Below are 13,886 nucleotides of genomic sequence, written 5' to 3'. Positions count from 1 at the left end.
AAGTCAGCGGGTATTTTTCAACGGGAGCTTTTCTGATTGTAAATAGTTGTCATGTGGTATTCCTCAGGGCAGCTGTTTGGGTCCAATGTTGTTTTCTGTGTTTGTTAATGATCTGTCACATGCTGTTTCAAGAGCCGATGTTGTACTTTATGCAGATGATGCTACAATTTTTTATGCATCACCTACAATAACTGACATAAGTTGTACCTTGCAGAATGAACTTAATGCCGTTACAAATTGGGTGAAACTTAATAAATTAGCTCTCAATATATTTAAAACTAAATGTATAGTCTTTGGTACTAAACGTATGCTTGGCAAGCCTTGCAACTTAAATCTAATTATTTATACATCTGTGGTAGAGCAGGTGAGTCAGACTAAACTCTTGGGTGTGAAGCTGGACAGTCCGCTCTCTTGGGCTGATCAGATTGACCACATTGTGTCTAAAATGGCCAAAGGCATTGCTTTTTCCCGGAGATGTTCAGTATATTGTCCACCATTAGTTATGAAAACAGTTGTCCAGTCTTTAGTTCTGTCACATCTGGTGTACTGCCCAGTAATTCGGTCCAGTGCTGCACAGGGACATCTGAAAAAATTACAAATCGTTCAGAACAGAGCTGCAAGAGTAGCCCTTCGTTGCTCTTTTCGCTCCAGTGTGGATAAAATGCATACCTGTCTGGGCTGGCTAAAGGTGGAGGACAAAAACAATATAAGTCTTCTCTGTTATATGCACAATGCTCTATTTAAAAACAATCCAAAATCTTTTGTAGATAAATTGGTTTTTAGTGGGTTTTATCATGGACATGTTACGCGTCAGGTGAGCTCAGGTGTGTTAGTGGTTCCATCTGCAAGGTCCAATTGTATGACAAGAACAGTTTTAGTTAGATTGTCATCTGCTTGGAATAAATTGGACTTATTTATTAAAACAAGGCATATATCCAACATATGTAATTTTAAGAAGACTCTAAAGCAGATTATTATTAATAATATTACAACAGTTAATTTGTGACTGTTAAAGGTACTTACATTTTCTAATGCTGTATGTGTGTGAATGTGTATATGTGGATAAATGTATACATGTGGTTATGTTATATGTAAGTTATATTTATGTATGTTATATTTGTGTATTTTAACTGTAAATACATTTCAGCACTTTTATGGGCCCCAGGAAGACTAGCAACCACATTGTGGAAGCTAATGGGGATCCAAATAAATAAACAAAATAAATAAACTGTAACATTATTTCAGGGGCTCGTTCACCTACCAGTGAGGACAAACTCTTGTATTTTTAAAGCCTTTTGAGACCAATTCTGGATTTTTTTTTAGCACAAAAACATCAAATGCATCTCTGTGAAATTTGCAAAGGTCACAATTAAGCAAGTAAATCTATATATATTTCATTTTTACTGACTAAATGTACCAATTTATTTTGTTATGCCATTAAACACAACCATTATGGTTTTAAAAGGTTAAATTATTTTCCCCACTTTTACAAAAATGTACCTGCACTTAAATGATTTCTCTTCATAAAAAAAAAATAAAAAATACTTCCAAATGTCTGTTTTAATAATAAGTTGCATTTATGAATGACACTGAGTGGATTAACCTTGAATTTCTAAAACCTATTTTCCCCTAAAAGAGCATTATTATAACGTTATAATATATATTTTTTTCATAAACGTCAAAGAACACTTATGAACTCAAGAAACGCATTTATACCTAAAGTTGTTGTAGAGAGCAGTGAAAATGGATCTTCATCTTCTTGGGATTTCAGATGATTTCATCATGACTGACAGATCTGTATGGAAGTCTAAGTGTTGCAAGAGTTGAACACTTATTTAGTCTTGGTATTAAAATTCATCTCAGGTCTGATCACATGTCAGCCGAGACATTATTTTGGATGAAATTCCAAAACTGTCTTATTAGTTTTCTACATAAAGTGTTTGTTTCACATCCTCTGAAGCTGCATGCTTCAATAGTGCTTGCCAAGCTAATTAAAACAGTCATCAGATATAGTATTCAGAATCTGTTTGATCTGCTGATGTTAGGAGAATTACTATGATCAAATCCTGTCATGTAGTCTGTATTTGAAATCTCCTTATGCTACTCTTCTGAAGTGGACCTATAGATAATCACTCTGAGAGAATTAGCCAATCAACAGTGCTGTAAATGTGCCTAAATATCAAAAGTAACACAGATTTTCTTTTGGTCAGCCTAAAAAGATCTTGAAAAAGCCACCACAAACCCTGAAAAACAGTGCCATCCAGTTCAACTTCAGTAAGACGTTCATTACTGACAGATGCAGTTCTTGTACTGTAATTCTCTTTTCTCCTTTAGCCTGAAGATGTTACAGAAGTACACCCCTTTAGCTCATCAAAATGAAACCTGCACTGAGACTACTGAGCTGTTACTGCAATAGCGGATAATAAAAATGTGAGAAAAAACCTCTGTGGTCCCGCCTTTCTGCTGCTGCCTAATTGTGTCGATCATTAAGAGCTTCATCAGTAGCTTGAAACTCATGAACATCAATTAATGTAAGAGTAAGAGACAGAACGATAAAGGTAGAGAGAGTTTATAGTGCCACAGGGTGCCAAGCTGCCATTAGTCCCTTCAGGAAACACTGCGCTCCCTAAGGTCCTTTCAGTTTAATACAAGAACTCTTACTCATTCTGCTTAAAGGGGTCATATGATGTGATTAAAATTGTTCCTTTCTCCTTGGAGCGTTACAAGCTCTTGGTGTATAAAGAAGATCTATAAAATTGCTAAGAGTAAAGTCTCCAAAATCCAAAGAGATATTCTTTATAAAAGTTCAGAGTCAACTACATCGTCCCAAAATTCCGGCTCATTCTGACAAGCCCAGGGCCATAGCTGGGGTTTGCGGGGCCCCAGCGCAGGTTGTACCACTGGGCCCTGTCCGAAATGGTTCGTTCTATTTATTTACTTGTGCTATTTACACAATATTTAATTTTTTTAAGATTGTAGGTGTCCAGGTACAGAAACCAAATATACAAATGTAAAATAGCACTGCATAGTCTACACTGTAAAAATGTAATAAACTGTACAAACCAAAATTTATTCAGACACCTTTAACATTTCTCAGAATCTGTTCCATGTTTTGTATGTTTTATTCTCCCCATGTGCTCCCTCCGTGTTCATGTTTGTTGTTCATGTTCCTGTCCTCTTTGTGTGAATTGTTTCCAGCCGTGTTTATTGATTAGTTCATTTGTTCCCAGGTGTGTCCTGTTTGTTTCCTGTGTATGTAAAGTGTTCCCAGTTCTCTGTCTGCTGTTAAACATAATTCATTTGTTCCTGTGTTGGTATCCCTTTGTTTAATTAAATCCCAGTTAAAGTATCCTCCTCACCTCCTTGTTCCTCCCCGAGTGTATCGCGACACACTTTATCACAGTTTGTTTGCTATTGTTTGGAAAATGGTAATAAAATTTGACAAGGACTCAGAGTTAAACTGTGTAAGAACAAATTCATTTTGATAATGTCAGATAACTCTGATAGAAAGGTATGCAATGAATTACAGTCAACTAAAAATTCAGACTGTTGGTATGACAATATTTACACAACTGTCAATACTTTGTTGACAATTACTATACTTAGTTTTGTTCAGTCTATATGTAAGTTTGCATTAGAAAATTAAAGATGGCCATGGGTCTGTTGAAAGCGCTATATAAATGCAGTCCTTTTTTTTTACCAAAGATAAAACACTTAAGCAAAACATGGTCAGAGTCTCAATATTTTTTCGTCCCAATTTTTTTTTTAATTTTACTTGTACTTCACTGTATGTAGAATTTTTGGGGTATAAAATGTTACAGTTTCCTTTTTTTTGCTATCCTCACTTACATAAATTAACTATAGTGTCCTGTACCCACTAGTAATATATATATGTATATATCAAAATTATATATGGTGTCTAAATGAATTTTTTTCTTTCTTTTTTTTGATGAGCTGTGGGCCCCTATACTCATCACTTCACTTTGGGGGTCAAGACTCACTCCTTCTGAAATTGGCCTTTGGACCTACTTGTTAGGTGCCTACCTGCATTTTCCGCCACTCCTGGCTCCTTTCTCTCATTTTAGCTGTGCTCTTCCACACTAGGCAGGGATTTGTAATTCTGGCAGTGTGGGCATTCTCATTGCCAAAGTGTCTTTGATGCAGCTCTTGTTCCTTAAGGGGAACGTCTCCAGTTTACGCATGTAACCATGGTTCTCCGAAGGGAACGAGACACTGTATCTTAGGTATACTTTCGACATCCCTGCTAACACTTGCTTCATTCCTAGAAGCAAGGAATGCTTCATTCCCCACCTGTGACGTCTCGCTCTTCCATTGGACTGATTACACATGTGATTCATATTGTGGTTATGCTGAAAGCATTCCCAAAGTGTTTTGACACAGCGTCTCAGGGAACCATGGTCACATGGATAACCTGGAGACATTTTGTCTCGTTGTGCTGAGAGACGGCATCACAGTAAAATTTGAGGCGTAAAATTTCTGTCACACACTCGAGCTATTCAGCCAATCACAATGCACTGGATAGCTGGCCAATCAGCGTACATCTCGCTTTTCAGAACATTGAGCCTTGTAAAAATCAATGCATTTCAGAAAGGTAGGGCATAGAGGAGCAAAATTATGTACATTATGTGGAAAATAATGTTATTATTATTATTTTTTTTTTACCTTAAACCACATCAACATATTGCATTACACCTGATACACAATTTTTTTTTTTTTTTTGCAACGTCATTTGACCCCTTTAATGTAGGAAATTTTGATAGCTGGCAGCTAGAATAAGTCGGTAGCCAAAACAGTGTTTGAGTATCACTAATGGACTTTCTTAAACATTGAATGTTGTGTATTTACTATAGATGTGGTTTGTAAAGATTGTGAAATTCATTCATTTTACAGAGCATATTTTTATTCTTCCACCAAACTAACTGAGGAAGCTGCCAGATGCTCTGCTAGCATTAGCACCGCTGTTCATCAAACTGAAGTGACAGGTTCATCCAGCTAGACAGGGGTTTAACAGGCATGTGGAGGATTGTGTTTTTGGCCACAGATGTTTCCTAAGCATGACGATTCAGTCTGGTGACAAACCTGCAGGGAAACTTTTGTTTATTGATGTCACTTTGAGCTGAGAATGAAAACCTGTTCCCCTGCGTTGTGGTACATCATATTCATTTAGTATGTTTATTCATTTACTGAAGGGCTGGATAATTGAAACTTAACAGGACTGAAGGCAAATCCTTTTGTTCCTGAGTTTCAGTCAGGCTTGTACATATGGTTTCTCTCTGCTGTTGTTTACATTTAATTCTAATAAATAAGAGCGGATGTTAAAAGTCTTGTTCAGCATCAGGGCTCAGATCTGTGGAGGTGGTTATTGGCTTTTACTTAGTTGAGAAGTGAAAATGCCAGCCTGCATATTAAAAACCATCATCATTAATCACAATATGTAAAATGTCTCATTTCTCTGTAAATTACAGGAATGATGAAGAGTGCTGATATGACTGAGGAAACTGAATGGGTGCTGATGCCTTCAGTAATGATGCATAATTAAATGCCCCTGGTGCTCATGGGATTCACTCACAGATCAATACTGCCTCACAAAGCTCAGTCAGCCTTTATTATAATTATGAATTACTGGATCAATGGAGGAGAAGCTGGTGTTAGTGAAGCCTAGTTTGAGAATAAAGATGATATTTTAAGTGCATTGTTAATTGATTAATATAATATCTGGGTTAATCACATAGCCTGTGCATCTTTAAAGCACAAAAGTTATTAGAATGTTCACTCTTCCCAGCTCTGGCATAATAAGATTAACAAGACACAGGTGGAATCAATCAGTTAACAAGAGGAAACAAGAACAGGAACTAAACAAGGCAAACTACAAACTAAAAGACTACAAAACAAAAGCACAATGAAGAAAAACAGGTAATATGTTAATCAGGGTTTAAAATGTACTTTTTCACTTTGTCTTCTAACATTTTTAAGTTACCAGCTGTTCAAAACATCTACTAGCCCCCAGGTTAAAATATATTTTAGAAACAAGATTCAAAACTATTCAGATCTATGACTTGTTTGTGAGTACCATTTGTGATAATTTCTCTTATTAATAAATATGGAAAATAAATTCAAATGCTTTAACACGTTGAAGATTAGCAGACAGGCTGTCAATTCATAAAGTGATCAGCTGTTTATAGTTACAATTTTACAAACATTTCTTTTACCAGTGTGTGCCTCTATTCATTCATTCATTAATTCATTCAATAAATCAACAATTTATAGTGTTAAATTAGCAGTTTATGTTGAGTGTAGCTTCAGTTCTGCTAAACTAAATTAAAGCAATTAACAGTTGCTGTTATTACTGCGGTCACTTGTCTTGGCACACAACAGTTTGAACTTCTGTAGAAACGCCAATCTGTTTCTAACCTGATATTAATATCAGCAGATTGTTGCCATAGAGGCATAAGGTTTGTTTGTGGCACTTGTAAAACTCATGTCAACAATTATGTAATTTCTCACATAACAGCAAGAAAGAATTAAAGAACGGTGCTAGAATATTTGAGACATTTTCAGATCCGTTTCTTTTGACACAATATATATTTTTTTAATGCACAATTGATCTGAGTGATAGAGCTTCTTAATAGGCCTTTTTGAAATGCTCTGCTAAAGCTCTGACTAAATGAGCTACAATTACAGGCCAGTTTAGAATAACTATTTATTTAGAAGACTAGAAGACTAATATGTTACTAATGAGTTATTTTAATGTCAGTGATATTTGACTTGTTTAAAAATGAAACCGCTTTTTCATTTAGATTAAAAAATCCAACATGAAAATCATGTTAAAACAATTCCCTCTGTGTTCAAGAGCCACATACTGTTATTTTCAACTCACTGACTGTGTGTATGTGTGTGATTTCACGTCCCAAAAGCATGAGAGTGATAGTTTTATGGTCATGTTGTGTTGTTTTATTTTTAATGAATATTTCCCCTGAATAATGCAAAAAGAAAAGAGAAATTTTTATGGAGAGGATAAACTAAATGGCCTTTTTCCAGCTGCTACTGTTGGAATGTGGTAATAATGGAAGTGTCTCTAAATATAAATGACAGCCATCATGTCATATGCTTTATATTTCCTCTGAAGAAGCATACTTTATTGTTTGATACAAACTTTAATAATAATAGTAATTTATAGGCTACTAAGTCTTAAAGTGTTGACGCTCAAAGAGAAACATAATGTATAACAAAAATATTTATGTGTTAATGGTAATAGATAAATTATTGACCTCAAACTGTTGAATTATTAGAAATGAATACTTGCCCAATGAGCAGCTACTCTGCTTCAGCTCTGCACAGAATATCAGTTATTAATGAGTTATTACTGCAAAGATGTTACGCTGATATCTAATTTGAAAACTATCCTTCCTTCTGTAATATATTAATAGACTGTTCAAAAGGAAGAAGAGCACAGTTCCTGATCTCAGACACAAACCTCTTTGAACACCTTGAGATAAAACTCTTTTCAGTTAAACGGAATTCATTTATAAACGCATTTGCTGCTTCACCATGGAAATAGTTTGTTTTTAGTTCTTCTCATTCTCAATTGTCTCCTGCTAATGTGAATGCAAATCAGTTTCCCTGAAAATGTTAAAACCCTCCTTGGATAACAGTGGGTGTCTGTGAGTAACTGTGATTAATGTTCCAATTAAATGTGTGTTGGGTGAATCTGTCCGCGGGAATTTAATGAGTATGATCACTTCCTTTTTCACCTGACCTCTGATAGGGAGCATTAATGTGCCCTGCATGAAATTGTGAGAAATTAAGATTCATTTCCTACATTATGAGTCAGAGAAAGGCCTTCAGCAGTGCAGGTGGAACATAAATATGATCTCAACTCGATGTTTTAGATTTTTTGAGTGTTGCGTGGGTATGCAAAACTCATTCTCATGATGTTTGGGTTTCAAGAACGGTGCCAAGGCATTCTGGGTGGCCAAAGGTGTGTGTTTTAGCAAAAACCAAAGCGTTTTCTCTGGATTCTAGACTCTTGGAAATTCTCTTCTCTCTTTTATTTTTGCTCTAAGGATGTCTGCCACTTCACTTTTTTTTCCACTCTCATGAGAGGTTTGTGAGAGTTTCTAAAAGACTAACGGGAGAGTCAGAAGGAAACATGAAATGAAAATAAATGGAGAAGGTACCGATGTGTGGCCTAGAAACACAGTCTCATTTGACTAGAGCCCAAGGTCCTGCTGAAGTACATCTAGGACTTGATGTGCCGCTCCAAATTACAGTGAATATGTGCTGTTAATGCTCATGTCTGTGTTTTAGAAAATATCTTATGTATTATGGAGTTATGCAAATTGAACACGACTGTAGCCGTACAGGAGAATTTATTTATTTATTTATTTATTTTTTTCTAACAGCAAATTATGACTCAAAATGCAAGGCACAATGCCTGGCAGTTATTCTCAACGAATAATGATGAACAAAATGAACTGTTTGTAATCCAGTGTTAACGATGTGTCTTCCAAGGGGAAAATATGCAAAATATGGAAATATGTGTCTGATCCTCATGCTTTCTTTTTTCTCTCTCTCTCTCTAGAGCAGGGTATTTGCCCCAAAACGTCCCCCTGCAGATGATCTCATATTTGTCTCAGGAGACTGAGTTTCTGCCGTGGCACGCTGCTAGTCGAGCTCTTTACCAGCTGGACAAACTCCTGGACCGCACTGAAGACCACAGCCTGTTCAGCGTGTTTGCTGCAGCATTTTATAAACTCATATGTAGTAAAACAGTGTCCGTCAAATCTCCACCATATCTAATTTTCAAAATATCATACTACTTCTCATACGTTCCCTGTCTTACCCGTCCACCTGCTTTCATATTCATTAATCACTTTGTTGTTCAAAATATCACTCAAAAGCCTACCCACAATCCCTCTGTGCGCATGAGTCATTTCTGCCCCTCCTCTGTAATGGATGACCCTTTAGTGTCGGCTGTGAGAGTGTGATGAATTTTATAGCATCTTCTCTCTATTTCTCTCCATTACTGTGTTTACTGTGACACAGAGCAGATGTTTAGGATGTAATTCAAGAAAAGAGCTTGAGCAGATTATTCAGAAGCCTTCAGTCATGTGATCAGGTGTTTCAACCTGTCAGTCCAAACCCCTCTGTCTGTGAGTGTGTGCTGGCCAGTGTATTTTGGCCTGTTCACACAAACACAGTTTGACTAATCATCAAACTGAGGTTAATGGTAAAATAAGAATACGTCATTTAGTTGCTGTAGTAACAGCTTGACAAGCTGCAGGCACCTAGTCAGCTGTAGGTCCACTACATTATGAAAAACAATGTCCTCTATAAGCTTTTACGTGCTTTTATCTGTGTAAGTGTGTGTAAAGGATTTAATTGCAGCATAGCAAGGTCTAATTGTGATCATTCACTTGTCTCAGTAAGAGGGCATGAAGGAGAGCAGTCATGCTAAATTAGCCATGACATTACCTGCTGCGACATTTCCCTCAACCGTATGGTGAGTCAAAACACACACACACACACACACACACACACACACACACACTTGTACTGTACATGATACAAAAAAAACTTTAATAATTTAAATCCTGGTCTCAACATGGCAACCATACTTAAAGTTTTTTTTTGTGTGTTTTGTTTTGCACTTTTTTTGGTTTTGCTTTACTTTTCATTTTGTTGTTTGTTTTGTTTTGCTGTTTTTGTTTTGTTTTTTGCTTCATTTAATTTTGTTTCATTAGGTCTATGTTCTAAGACTGGTGGAACCGAAGTATCACAAGTTGGGCTGGCCAGCCACTTCCCCTCAGGGCTCCTTCATGCAGGCGACTTATCGGACAGAGTGAGTCTTTAATTACATATTTATTGAATTATATATTACAGTTATAAACTTGTGTGGTCTAAGTAAGGACTCCGAATTGCAAAGTGTGAGTCAGTTATTTTCCTCCTCAGAGATGGAAATGACCTCAGTAGTATTTAATTTTTAATTTCCCCCTTCCTCCATCTTTAACTTCCTGCGTATGTACTTTTCTGCTGGTATCCTTCCCATTGTTTCCTTAGAGAGCTACAAAGAGAGGTGATCATGCTGGCCTGCAGTTTTGGAAACAAACACTGTCACCGACAGGCTGTTTCTCTCATTTCAGACAGGATTTCCAGCAACAAGAACAGGTGAGCAAATTTACAGAATTTACACAATGACACCCACACCTACATACAGGTGTTACCTGGTGTACAAAAATTTAATGTAATGCACATTCACAAAAGATATGTTATAATTTTTATTGCTAAAATCATACAAATCTATTGCAAAATATGATTGGCTATTGTTCTTTATGTTCAACCCTGCCAAGATTCATACAGTAGGAGCTGTATTCCAAGTGTCCATGGCAACACACATTTGTTCATCTAATTTGTTTTCCCTGCCTCCCACAGCAATGTTCACATTCATGTATGCAGTATCACACTGTCAAACACACCATGCAACTGGCAGGGACTAATGACCATAACGGAGAATAAAAAGGATTGTGGGTCTGTGTTCTTACTCTGCCCAAGATATTGTGTTAGCCCTGCTTTTAGGATTTTTTTTTGTGTGTGTGTGTGTGTGTGTGTGTGTGTGTGTGTGTGTGTGTGTGTGTGTGTGTGTGTGCGTGTGTTGTGTGTGTGTGTGTGTGTGTGTGTGTGTGTGTGTGTGTGTGTGTGTGTGTGCATGTGTGCTTGTGCCAAACAGTTTGTAGCATGCCAACAAACACATGAAAGACCACATATATAGTTGTTATGAGGAGGTTTAGGCAGTATTAGAATACATTTCCAAAAGTTTATTAGGGAACGATCTTAAAGACAGAATCATTAAACCAGACAGAGAGTCTGTTCCGTAATGGCAGTCCGATCTTTCAACATGCACAAGGGGAATCCAATAGGCAGAGACGAGTAGGCAGGCAAATAGTTCAAACACAAATATCAGTCCAATCATGCAGTAAATCCAATGGGGCAATCCAAGAAGTAAGAACATGAAAACAGGCAGAATCATACACAAACAGGCAGTCAAAATAATTAATGGGAAAATGCTTGTTAAGGCAGGTAAACTGGCGTTACTTCGCAAAGTATAAACAAGTTGACTTATGTTAAAAAGTCCCAAACAGGACATTATTGTCCAAGCACAGGGAGCGGTGAACAGTCAGTACTCAGATGAAGGCTCCCTCTGCTAGCGTGGCGTTACAGAATCTGTGGGGAGTCCTTTCAAGGGGATCAACTGGCATGATTTCGAGAATCGATAGATGATAACTAGGATTGAGGTGAAACCATTGGACGGAGGTAAGTCAGTAACAAAGTCTATGGAGAGACGAGACCAAGGACGTTGGGTTATGGGCAGCAGTTGGAGAAGTCCTGATGGTAACTCCTTGGGGGTCTTGGATTGAGCAAAGACCTGACAGGCTTTTACATAAGCAGTGGGTAAGCTCATACTGCCTGGAAAGAGCATCTGCTTTACTGTTTTTGCTGCCTGGATGATAGGTCACTGTGAATTGGAATCTGGTGAAGAAGAAAGACCAGTGTGGTTGGCGTGGGTTGAGTCTCTTGGCACCTTTGATATATTCTAAGTTCTTGTGGTTGGTGATCACCTGAAAAGGATGGACTGCTCCCTCGAGCCAGTGTCTCCATTGCTCAATAGCTGCTTTCATGGACAGTAGTTCTTTATTTCCAATGTCATAGTTTCTTTGAGCTGATGTAATTTTCTTGAGAATAATGCACAGGGATACAATTTACCTAGTTGGCCATGTTGTTGGGAGAGCACAGCTCTGATTCCTGAGTCTGAGGAAATTAGCAAATCCCAAGAACCTTTGAAGCTCCTTGATGGTGGATGGTTGTGGCCATTCAGTGACTGCCTTGACTTTGGCTTCATCCATCTTGACACCCTGGTGACTAATGTGATAACCGAGGAATGATGTCTGCCTGACGTGAAACTCACATTTCTCTGCCTTACGTACAGTTGGTTCTTCAGGAGCCGAGTAAGGACCATCTTGACGTGGTTAATGTGTTCTGCTTCTGAATTGGAGTATATAAGAATGTCATCAATGTAGGCAATTAAATACTGTTTCAGCAAGTCTCTGAAGTGAGAAGTGAACACACGGTGAACACACACCCAGAGCAGTGGGCAGCTATAGATCCAGCACCCGGGGAGCAACTGGGGGTTCAGTACCTTGCTCAAGGGCACTTCAGCCATGGGTATTGAGGGAGGAAGAGAGCCAGTTCATTCACTCCCTCCCACCTACAACTCCGAGACTCGAACCGGCAACCTTCTGGTAACTAGTCTAGCTCTCTAACCATTAGGCCACAGCTGCCCCAAGATCTTGTTAATGAAGGACTGGAAGACAGCTGGTGCATTGGCCAAATGGCATGACCTGATACTCATAGTGCCCCCTAGTGTTAAGGAAGGCAGTTTTACATTCGTCGCCATCCTTAATTTTGAATCAAGTTATATGCACTCTCTAGATCGAGTTTGGTGTATATCCGTGCCTCACGGAGCTGTTCCAGGGCTGAAGGAACCAGTAGAAGGTAACAGTAACATTATTCAGTCTTCTATAATCAATACAGGGCCTCAGTCCTTTGGCAAAAGTTTGGCAAACCCAATTGCATTGGTTCCTCATTGAACTTGGAGGTAGATGTAAGTATGGCTTGAGTAACACTTGTGGTAACAGGCGGAATCTCTCTCATATGCCTTCTTCGTGGGGTTTGTCTCATTAGATTATCGATCTTGATCATGAGCAAAGTCAGTAAACTTGAAACATTCTCCTTTACATAACAATTCTGCCTGTAGGTCAAGGTTGAGGCTTTTCTGGAACATAGATTTGAGAAAAACATCATTCCATCCACTCTGAGCAGCAAGCGTATGAAACAAAATGGCGTAGTCAGCGACTGTTCTGTTACCTTGGGACATTTACAGAAGCTGGGTTGAGATATCCTTGGCCCCTGCGGGATATTCAACACTTCTTGTAATTGTTGAATGAAGTAGTCAAACGATCGTCTAAATCGCATATCTGTGTACCAAACGGCTGCAGCCCAGTCGATCGCCTTTCCAGACAACAGTGACATCATGATGGCACATTTTTTATCATCAGAATTTAACTTTTCTTCTTGGTTATCTAAATAAATTTTTACATGTCAAACAAAGCCTCTACATCGATCAGTAGAACCATCAAACTTATCAGGTAGTGCAAAACTCACCGCTCTAGGCGTGCTTGATGGGAAAGACTGTATGTAGTTCGTCAAGTGCTCGTTGACCGCTTGAAGTTTACCCAATTGATCTTGGTACCCCTTTAATACTTCACTTTGATAAGCGAATGCTGCTTGCATGTTTGTAACTTCCACTGGAATCAGTTGTGGTGAAGTATTCTGTACCGAGGAGGCTGAGGCAGTATTATAATCGATTTGCAAAAGTTTATTAGGGAAAGATCTTACAGACAGAGTTTTTAAACCAGGCAGAGAGTCAGTACCGTAATGGCAGTCCGATCTTTCAACATGCACAAGGGGAATCCAATAGGCAGAAACGAGTAGGCAGGCTAATAGGTCAAACACAAACATCAATGCAATCAGGCAGTAAATCCAATGGGGCAATCCAAGAAGCAAGAACGTGAAAAAGGCAGAATCATACACAAACAGGCAGTTAAAAAAATCAATGGGAAAACACTTGATAAGGCAGGTAAACTGCCAATACTCGTGTTCAATAGTCCAAAACAGGAAATGTTTGTAGAAGCACAGGGAGCGGTAAACAGTCTGTTGAAGGCTCCCTCTGCTGGCGTGGCGTTACAATAGTGCATACTGACAACCTCAGTCAAATAAGGGGAAGGGTGGACCAACTCCATGGTATTGCT

General features: G+C 38.2%; 1 pseudogene; it reads left to right on the top strand.

Annotated features, from left to right (window-relative positions):
• Positions 1 to 13,886, top strand: part of LOC132105891 (thyrotropin-releasing hormone-degrading ectoenzyme-like) — a 170,828-nt pseudogene that overhangs the window by 144,683 nt on the left and 12,259 nt on the right.

The sequence above is a fragment of the Carassius carassius genome, chromosome 26, assembly GCF_963082965.1.
Source record: "Carassius carassius chromosome 26, fCarCar2.1, whole genome shotgun sequence".
In the NCBI taxonomy this organism is placed as follows: Eukaryota; Metazoa; Chordata; class Actinopteri; order Cypriniformes; family Cyprinidae; genus Carassius; species Carassius carassius.
This window is presented reverse-complemented; position numbering and strand designations above follow the sequence as displayed.